This window comes from Neolamprologus brichardi, chromosome 2 (assembly GCF_056152115.1).
Source record: "Neolamprologus brichardi isolate AB-2024 chromosome 2, ASM5615211v1, whole genome shotgun sequence".
Lineage (NCBI taxonomy): Eukaryota > Metazoa > Chordata > Actinopteri > Cichliformes > Cichlidae > Neolamprologus > Neolamprologus brichardi.
This window is the reverse complement of record NC_142105.1, coordinates 6749026-6759791: the sequence shown is the minus strand read 5'-3', so window position 1 is coordinate 6759791 and position 10766 is coordinate 6749026.

The window sequence follows — 10766 nt, the reverse complement described above, 5'->3', positions numbered from 1 at the left end:
AAAAAGGGGCTTCTCCCTCACCTCCCACTGGCCTCCGACATGTTGACAGTTGTGGTATATTTGTATACAGCAGCAGTTTCCTTCTTCCCCCTTTCAGATGCACAGTTGCTGATAACGGAGATCACACACCTACTCTCGCTGCCTGCAAACCTTCAAGTATCCTTATTGCGTAAAGACAAAATCACCTTGCGTGTGTCTTGTTGATGATTAAATTAGTGGCATAGGAATTTCCTTACATGTGGCTTACTCAGAATAGTTGCTTTGTTTTATCACCTCACACTGATAATTATAGGTTTTTGTACTGTCTCTTAATTGTTTATCTAAAGAAAAAACATGGTGTCATACAATGACAAGAAGACACATCAGAGCATTTGGCCTCATCTTCAACAAAAGGAAGTGTATTCAGCAACTATTGATTAGATTTTAATTTGTTTGTACATTAGTTAAAGTTTAACATCCTTGATTAACAGCCTGCAAGTCAGTAATGGAAATAAGAAAAGTGTTGTCCTGACCTAGTGCCCTGAAGTTCATATCTGAAATAACTATTTCCTATCTACATTTGATTTGAGCCTTTTCTGTGCTATTATATTTTGTTTGAGTCATTCCTATTAGTACTAAAGAATTAAATCGCTACCTCAGGTATGACAAAATTACAGTATATTTATAAATAAGTCGCAATCCGTACAGACGAAAGTATGTACACAGTGTCATTTCCCTTTTTGTTCAGCAGAGTACACTAATACAAGTAGAACAGAGTTTGCTTTCTTTTTCCTTGTAGGGTCAAGGTGATATATATATCCTGAGCATAACACATTGTAGTTCTGTTAGTTACTACAGCTTATAGCTAAAGGGAAACTGAACTGCTTATCTTAAACAGATGTAGTTTGACATTTATGCTTGCTTGCTTCATTGATTGATACGTATTTCATGTAGGTTCGTATCAATCCACAACTAGCATCCAGTAAGAACAGCTTACCTGGAAACAGGGCAGGTACATACATTGCTCCATAGTAAGGTGACAAAACCTGCCTGCCAATGTTTCAGTAAACACTGAGCTGCTTCTTCTAATTATAACATCGATAGCATGTATCAGGGCTGCTGCATATCCATTTGCATATCTTTCTTTGCCCACTTGGTGATCATACCTCAGTGGCAAAGTATAGTAAGTGCAGTGGGTGTAGGTGCCTATGGTTGACATTCCTTGTTTGCAGGTAACAGAAATGAAACTTTTGGTATGATAAGGGTCAATATTAAAGGCTTCTGATGTCAGTATTTTCACTTTTCCTTTTGATGTGTAAAGTACCCTCAACGGGGACATTGATTAGCAATTACGAGAGCATAAAAGTAAAATGGAACAAGCAGCCCACAGGCAACAAGCAGTGAAGGTCACCACAGGAACAAATATGGTTTGCCACCCCCGCAGACTGTAGGGACAATCTTAAAATTACTTCTCTAATCAGTCACACTTGAAAAGAGAAAGGGTGCAGTCTGAAATGAGTTTGCATGCTCCATCCCCCTGTTCCCATAAGCAACTAAGATAAAGGAAAAAGATGAGTCACTTAGGCCTTAACCACAGGTTTTCCTATTAATGAAGCTGGGAGAGCGGTTGTTTTTGCTTTGTTTTTCTCATTTTGGAGACAGATTTCTTCCGATTTACATACATGTTGAAAAGTGCGTATTTAGAAGACAATCACTTTATAGCATCTGCCGTTTCCTAATTCATTTTAAATACTAAACCTATTTCTAGATTTGTAACAAAGCAAAGGGAAGATATTTAAATAAGTAGGTTGAATGGGTCAGGAAATAGTAACAGCATAAGCTTTTCATGTTTCCCCTGCACTATCCTTGTGCAGTAGAGAAACATGTAAATGATAGAAACAAAAATAGTGGGAGAAAAGGTTAAAAAGTAAATGTATCTATTGCGGGACTGTTTGTTGAGCGCGGAAAAATCACTACAGCTTCGATCGGAAATGAAACCATCAACAGTGGAAATATTTGGTGTTATTAATAACTTCATGCACGTCTGCACCCTCTTACCAGTTTGGAAAAGCTAAACCCCAACAGAAAGCCAATAAAGGTGGTGGAATTTCCCCCCGCTGTGTGAGATTTTCAGGACACCACTACTGCTATCAAGTCTTTATCTTTTTTACATTCAACTTTTGCAAAAGACATCAAAAATAAATAAACACCAGACTACAGTAGGGCATTGCGCAAGAAGTCATGACAAACATGATCTGATGTAATTTGTAGGTAGACCACAAACACTTGCACATGCAGGGGGAATATGCAAATCAGTCTTCCATCATTGGTCATATTTTTGCTTCCACCCACAGGCAGCGATGATCAGTATCACCAGTAGTTCTCCTAAATTGACCTTTAACACTGTTTGACTGTCTTAGGTCACTATACATATATATATATATATATATATATATATATATATATATATATATATATATATATATATATATATATATATATATATATATATATATGTATACTATACTACATAGTATACATATATACTATGTAGTACAATGTGTCAAATACAGATCTCTGTGTTTGGATTCTGAAAGCAGCCTATCTGCATAGTTCATAGTAAAAACTAGCATGTAACAGTAGAGGGCAGTGTAAGAATGGAGATAAAAACAAAGCATATGTGGCAAGCTGAAGGTTACACAGAATTCATGCTTTCTTGTCCAAAAAGACTTTGTAGTTTAATTTTAGATAAGATAATCATCAATCATTGATCATCCGCTGGGTTTTGGAAAAAAAATATCTAGTTATTAGTTAGACAGTAGCAGATGATTCAGGTTTAAACTAGCTCGAGGAGATGATACAAGTTTCTGTTCATTATTGCTTCATTACAGATAATTAAAGGCAAACTCTGGTCAAACGCGGGGAAAAAAACATACATTTAGTAAGGGTAGGAGAAAATCAAATGTATTGTGCCCCCCCCAAAAATTGAGAAAATATAGTACAGTATGCTTTTTTTTTAACTTTCAAAAGTGTCTCCATTACCTATAAGATGTAAATAAATCTATTTAAACATTTATTGCCATTTGCCATCAATGTTAGTTTTGCTAACATTATTATATAGACTTGGAAGGTCATACTTTATAAAGAGAAACTGGTAAAAATTTCCAGCACTCAGGTCTTAAATATATGACATAAACACAGGTTTGTATCTTTATGTGTATGACATACACATAATGGGTCACAGAGAGCTGCACTAACTGCTTTACTGGACAGAGTGTCCTCAGACCATCAGAAACCAGAGCCTAGTGCCCCATGGCTAACGCATGTTTGCTCTGACAGCACCCCACCATTGATAAATAACAGCAGCTCTTCTTTAGCCTGCTGGTGTAGTCGCATTCAGCTGGAGCTCTCCAATGCGTCTCCACAGCCAAGATTGAATCTTCCCCATTCATTAGACTAAGTGGATGAGGCTCTCTAATAGGGGCTCCCTTCCCCTCAATAATTGCCGTTGATTGGCGTAAATTAGACCCTAGTTGCCAGACGAGTGATTCTCGACGACGATAATCCGATTCCCAACTCAAACTAATAGGATTTTAACTCTGGCTTTGGCCTAATGTCCGTCTGCAAACCCTGGCTATGGCCCTATGCCCCATCTAGTCGACGTCCTCTGGATCATATCTGGACCAGGCCAAGCTGAGCTGTAGTGGTGTATGGATTCTGCGGGTTGGGTTGGGGGTCGGGTCATTCGTGTTCGCTGCGCCATGCTCTCAGTTACTCATTCCCTGCATGACATTCTTGGCATCAATTGGTCATTCATGTGTGTCACTTACATCATCTAGAGAACATGCGTGTGAATGAGAGTGGAGTCTGCTGAAGAAGAAGGCGGATGTTGAGTGTCTTGAGCTGGTTATACCTCAAGTGCAGGCCTGGATTCTGTATGACGAAACCAGTGAACTCTCATTTTTGCGAGACAGCATGAATAGAATTCACAGCATAAACTTCACTGCCAGGCGCCTATGTTTTATTTAAAATGCAGTGATCTGCCATTGCTGGATATGTGATAGATATCGATGACTGGTACTATTTGGCTCCACACTGGTTCATCACAATAAAAAAAAGCTACTCTACAATAAATTACCAACAATAAAATGTTACAACATCTTCAGGAAACACAGTAAATTAAATATTTATGTTCAAAACCACTTACATGATTCATACAAGTCAGAAGAATAGGCTACAGTATGCGAAGACATTTTCTGAATTGCGAGTTACCAGTGCTGATACCACTTTACTGAACAAAGAGATATTCACCATTTAAGAACTGTGAATAGAAACTAATGTGCTCCTTTCTAGCTTCAATGCTTTCAGTGCTCTGTTATGGAATTAAAAAGATGTAGAAACACCACCCAATCTTTATATCTAGCTTCAATTACCAGTCTGGCACCTTTTTATGCGCCTTGTGTACAGCATGAAGTCTATAAGTGGAACACACTGAATTTTCTTTTGTCATTCAGTTGATAAGGGGACGGTGCTACTACTAAGGCCTGAGGTCTAATGAATCTCCACTCCATTACCGCTGAATCGGACAGATTGCTCTCCCGGAGAAATGAATTGAGTTTTTTGTATTTGTGAGATCATTCTCCCTCCATTAACTGCTCTTTATCCCGTCTCTTCATCACAGGCAAATCAGGTTAGGCAGCCATGATTAGCTGGGGTGGCCTCCCTTTTTAAAAGGTAATTGGGTTTGGCGGCTCAGCTGATAGTGCCATTAGGACCAATAAAGGCTGGGCTTGGCTCATCGAGTGAAACAGATTCTTCAGCAGCAGATGGCAGACGGAGGGAGAGGGCTCTGATGTATTGAGCCCGAAAACAAAGTTTGTGTAACCAAAGGAGTTTGGGGGCATCCTCCCTGTGCATATACCCCCACCACTCCCCCCCCCCCACCCCCCCCCAGCCAGTTTAATATTTTTTGTCTTTTTTTGTAGTGTCAATAAGATATTTTGAAAGGGGGCAGGTAATAGTTTTTAATGTGCTTAACACTGATTACAAAATGATATGGCCATTAGACTGTGATTTTCTAAAATTGAGATAATTAATCACTCGTGCAGAAATGTTTTAATGGACAACTCAGGGCTATGATGCCACCAAGGACCGAAGAATGCTTCTGGGAAATCAGCTTCCCTCGCAACAGCGTTGCTTAATACCTTGTTGTTGTTAAAGTCTGTAGACCGTGGATTTTTAGTTCTATTCCACCTTTTATTCTCAGAGTTTGCACCTGAACTTGTTGATATGTGATAATATTAATCAGCAGCTGGAGAATGAAGACAGACAATGCAACGAACAATCGATCTCCTTCAGCTGTATCACCTCCTGTCATCTGGACTAAAGGAAAGGTGAACTTGCCAATTCCGAGAAGTCCCGCAAAGCCCCAGATAACCTTACTGCATCTGGGGCTTTGTCCTATAGGAAAAGGTGCATTAGTGGTGACAGGAAAGCCGATGGGGACTGGTGCTGATGGGAGATTTAGACGGCTGGAGGTGGGCTTGTGTATTATGTGGCCGGGCATTGCTGTGACTGTCTCCCTCTTATCTCTTCCACAGAGGAGGTCCGATCCCCACAGCTCCTCTTATCTGCGAGTGAGGGTTTTGGTTTTTTTTCCCCTTTCCTTCCCGTAATTGCCCTAAGTTAGTGAACTGTTGCGCTGGTAATATGAAAGGTGACTCTTTAACCTTTTTTTTTTCATGTCAACCAATTGGAAAGTTCATGTAAAGAAAGGCTAGGAGCAGGAGTAGTATCGTCTTAAAATTATTTGTGGGAATTGACTTCAAGACGTACTGCATTCATAATGTGATAAACCAAATTTTGTATTATTTTTTTTTTTTACGCCAAATCAAATAAACCCAGTCAATGATGAGACATTGCTTATTTTACTTTGTTAATATGTTTTCAGAAGCCTTTGTCAGTAAAACATTTTGACTGTACAGAGAAAAGAAAACTGTAGAAAGGAAGTGGAAATGCTATGATGCATTTTGCTTCTGTAAAGCCTGCATACACACAGTGATGTCTTGCTGAAGTATAACCAGAGGGCTGTGGTACATTTTTACCTGCTTGGCAGAAAGCTGTTTTGACTACAGAGAAGAGTAAAATGAGCAAATATATTGGAAATGGAACGACCCATTTGTTTTCTGTAAATCTGCTTCTGTGCCTGCATACACTTAGTGATGTATTGCTGAAGCATAACCAGAGAGTTGTGGTACATTTTCACCTGAGAGCTGCACATTTCCAGGCCTCCTAAATAAAACATTGTGTCACCAGGCGCCGGTAAGTGTCCCTCAAAGAGCAGAGGGAGGAAGGGCAGGGTAAAAAGCGTCCAGGTTAAGTTGTTTGAAAGGCCCCGGGTATTAAGAGGCATTTTACACTTAAGAAGTTGGTTTCGCTGGGTTTTCTGTTTCCCCTCTTATTGATTGATGCTCAACTATCAATGCATAATAGAAAAGCACTCAGAGCAAATGCAGGGTTATGGCCTTGGGAAGGAGTCGGCAGACGAGACTGCAGCACCCCCCCCACTCCAATGCCATTATTGGCCCATAAAGGATCCCTCGGGAAGGCCACGGTGTTCAGATCAGCACACACCAAATACCCAATTAAAAAAGGCTTTAAATTCCCTCCTCTTTCCTGGGCAAAAATCAATCTGAATTCAATCTATTCGGCTAGGATTCCGACAGAGCAGGTAATTGCCCATAATCGGTCAGCTAGGTGACAACAGCTTAAAGGAGAGACACTAATACAATCAGGTATTTGCTTTCAACGCCCGTCCTGGGCCCAGCCTTTGCCTGTCGAAAAACAGGTAGAGTGCAGTCTATGTAGCCGTCAGACAAAGGCGTATATAAAATTACACAAGTCTTCTATTGTCGGGTGCTCGACAGCTGATAAAGAGATCCTGTAAAGTACTAGAGGAATGATACTTACTAAATGACCCATCATAAAGCTGCAACAAATGCATTCAGCCATCATCTTCAAAAATAGCTTGTCAAGGAACTTGAATGGATCAGTGCTCATATTCTTCTATAAAAGGTTCGCATTGTCAACATATATTATTAGCATAATTTTACACACAATACTTGCAATCATGTCAGGGTAACTTCAGTGAAATCCTACACTCCTTGTAAAGACCTGGCTTACTTAATGGTAGCATTAGATCAGTAGGATACTTAATGGTAGTATATTACTGTACACAACCCCACCCCACTGGCTGGATGTTTTTCCATCGCCTAATGCATACGCTCTTGTGCTGCCCTAATGTTTTTTTTTCTTTTTGCTCTAAAGCTGCTCTCTGGAAAAAAGATTTGCCATCTTTTAGTTGGCCAACACCTTCTGTATGTTAATTAATTACACATAAGACAACTCAAAGTTGCTCCTGAGCAGAAGTGAGAAACATTTTAATATTTTTTTTAATCATGTTGCCATTTAACACATTATCATGGCCAAGTATCAGCATTAGAAAGCGCTGCTGTGAGAATTGGGACAAAATAGTGAGCTGAAAACTGGTATTTGTTTTTTTTAAAGAAAGATATGTCTGGCCTGCTGGCTTTAACTCTAGTTTGCTCGACTGGTAATATGATGTCTAGGGGTCAGCGGGGGTCAAAGGGTCAGCAGCAGAAGGCTACAATTAATGGATCTCTCAATAAAACGGGAGCTAATATTACCAACCCTCTCTCCCACAGCCTGATTCAGCAAAGTGAAGAGGGAATTCCTCGTAGCAGAGAGCGCAGGGCAAACAGCTTGGCTCTTGAAATTACTTTCTGTAATGGGTCCAGTCTTTGAAAGTGGAAGCGCACTTTTAATTGACCAATCAAAAGGAAACAAAGCAGCCAATCTTCAGACATGAAGCAGAAAGCCAATCGAATTTGTTTCATTTCCTGCTAGATCCATCGCAGTTTAAGACTGTTAGGCAGTACATCAGTGCAGTTGATTATGAATATATCAAATAGCCAGCTGCATTGAGAGCTTTTGACTTTCTGCATTAATAGGCACGCTGAAAAATCAATTTCTTCTCCTAAAGTACGGTATTATCCCACTGTTAAGGAATGAAAAATAGGGAACTGAATTATTAAAACCTAATTTAGTGATGCCTCTGGTCTTGTGTTTCATTTTGATTTGGAAATGCAGTTTCCAGCTTCTCCAAAATAAGAACACACTTAATCATAATGGTGACATTTTTACTGTTAAGGTATGAAAAACGCTGCATGGTTATTTGTTAGTTTTATACATGCACAGATAATGTGTGACAAACCTCTTTTAAAGTAAGGCGCAATGTTTGTTAGACGAGTACAAAAAGTAAAAAGAACAAAAAAGAAACATAGAATATAGTATGAGAAAAAAAAACAAGTAAGTATCTGTCTTCATGATCATATACAGCTGTTCTCAGTGCCTTAAATATGAGTGACTCTGAATGGCATCACTGAATGTGCTCAGCATGATTCGTCCATTAGGTGGCGTGTGATGCTCTCAGTTGCCATCCACACTGACATCCTGTTTCAAACAGAGAGTGCAAAGATCCCACTCAACATGAATGGCACGTACCTTATATTATGTCACAAAAAATTGCATTTTGGGAATGGGACATTTCAGATAGCCACTGACTGACATATTAAGAGCCTTCACCAAAGTAAAATAATAATAAAAAAAAAACAACCCTATCCATTTACATTTTTACTATAAAGTTGCTAAAGTAACATCAGCAGGTATTAGAAACAAAAGTTTCTAAACAAAATTAATTTTCATTAATATTAAAGCATTATTTCAATGTTGCAGGAGACTGTGGTTACACAGTTAAATATAGAGCCTAATAACATTTCTGTCTTAAATTTGTCATATTAGTCCATTTCAAATGGCCAATGCAGTGGCGAAACATTTCTTGGGCAATATTACTCACAATCTCAGCAAGCACAACGTGTCAAAAAAAAAAAAAAATGCTACGATTAAAAATAAATTAGTAAAATAAACAAAAAAACAAACTAAAATTATCCTTCAAATTACATAAGCAAAAGCATTTCTCTTTAAGACATTATTCCTTTACACAGTGCAGTGAAAAGGAATTTTTCCAAGTGAAATACATGTAAAAGATGTAAGATTGGAAGAATGTAATACAAGAGCTTAGCTACCTTCGATCTCTATAAAGGAATTTGCAAAATGAGGAATTGCATGTATTGTTTGTTAGTATTGGAGGCAAATCCCTGAGGTAGAGAATGTTGCCATCGGGTACCAGTTCAATGCAGAGCCTAGCTGTGAAACCCAATGTTGCTTCATATGGTAATTGGAGGTTTTAATGCATTTCTCTGCAGTCGAATCCAAATCTGATTCAACTCACGACAGGAGTAGAACTTTTAAAGTTTGTTGCATGTTTAATACATTAGTAGTAAACATAATAGCTGTAAGCAAACAACAACATCATGCACATTTCCACATTGTATCAGAGCAACTTTGAAGCTCACAATGTGTTGCTTTCACACACTCAGGCGCTGCGAGCTCAGCTTGTATTTGATTTCACAGAGAGGTGGTAAACATGCCGGCCTTTTCCACATCTCTGTTGTTCTGACACGCTCAGCTGAGACAGAGCAGCTCTAAAGTGTCAGCTTGAGGATGTGGGCACTGCAGGTCAGCTTTCACACACACAAACTTACACTTCTCACATTTCAGCCCACAGTATGGGTGGATGTGACTCCAAGTGTCCCATTGCCTGCTGCCAAAAGACAGGATGACATACTGTATGGGAATGGTTTCTCAAAAAAGTGATACTTTTAGGAAATGTACTGTGATTGTACTGTACTATATGTATTATGTTTAAATAATTAGTGTAATTAGGTTCTAGCAAAAGCATGGCTGCAATACAATTTCCCATCCCATAATTTTTTTTCCCACCACACCTATGTTCTCAAAGCACATTTCTGCCTAGAAACCCTATTTTGAATCCAGCATACCTTCCAAAATATGTGATTTAAGTATGAAAAGAGAAATTGATAGGACAATAACCGTACACTCTCTTAGGGCTTATCATTCAAAAACATGTTTCCTTTGTCTGGTGAAATAATATATGGCTATTAGAACTGATGAATCCCAGGAGATGGCTTTTATTAACTCCATGTCATGTTGAAAGGTGTGATGGCACCAGCATTTTCCGAGCGGGACGCTGCAGCTGCTGAGGCACCGGGGTTTTTCATGTCCTCACCCTGGGAGCTAAACTAGGCCCTGAGGATGTGAACGGGACAGAGTTCCCATTTCCCCCACCCTCCCTGTCGCTGCCTTTCTTCTATACAGCCCTGTCAAGCCTGAAGGCCACCCTGTTGTCACAAAGTAAATCAATGCTCCCGCCCTGCAGTCTGATGCCTCCTCACCGCTTGCCCATCAAGAGAAGTTGTCCACACATTGATATTCCCCCTCCTCGTCTTCTCCCGGTCTTTATTATTTTAATTAATCAGGATCGCTGCACCTGTCTGTCAATGCTGCGGGTCGCCATACCATGCAAAAAGGAAAAGTAATTAAAGTGGCTGGCAAGGCATGCTGGGGGTTTGGTTTGGGGCAGAGATGGTGGTGCAACATTGACAAGATGAATCGGATACAGATGCCAGAGCTTTCATTAAATCTGCTCTCCTCCTTTCTCTCTCTCAACACCTGAAGCCCTCTTTGTACTCGCTAGGCAGTGGCCAGGTAGCGAAAGAGTTAATAAAGCAGCGGCTGTGTTGTTTCTAATTGTGTGGATGAATAAATGATTGCTTGAGGACAGCGTG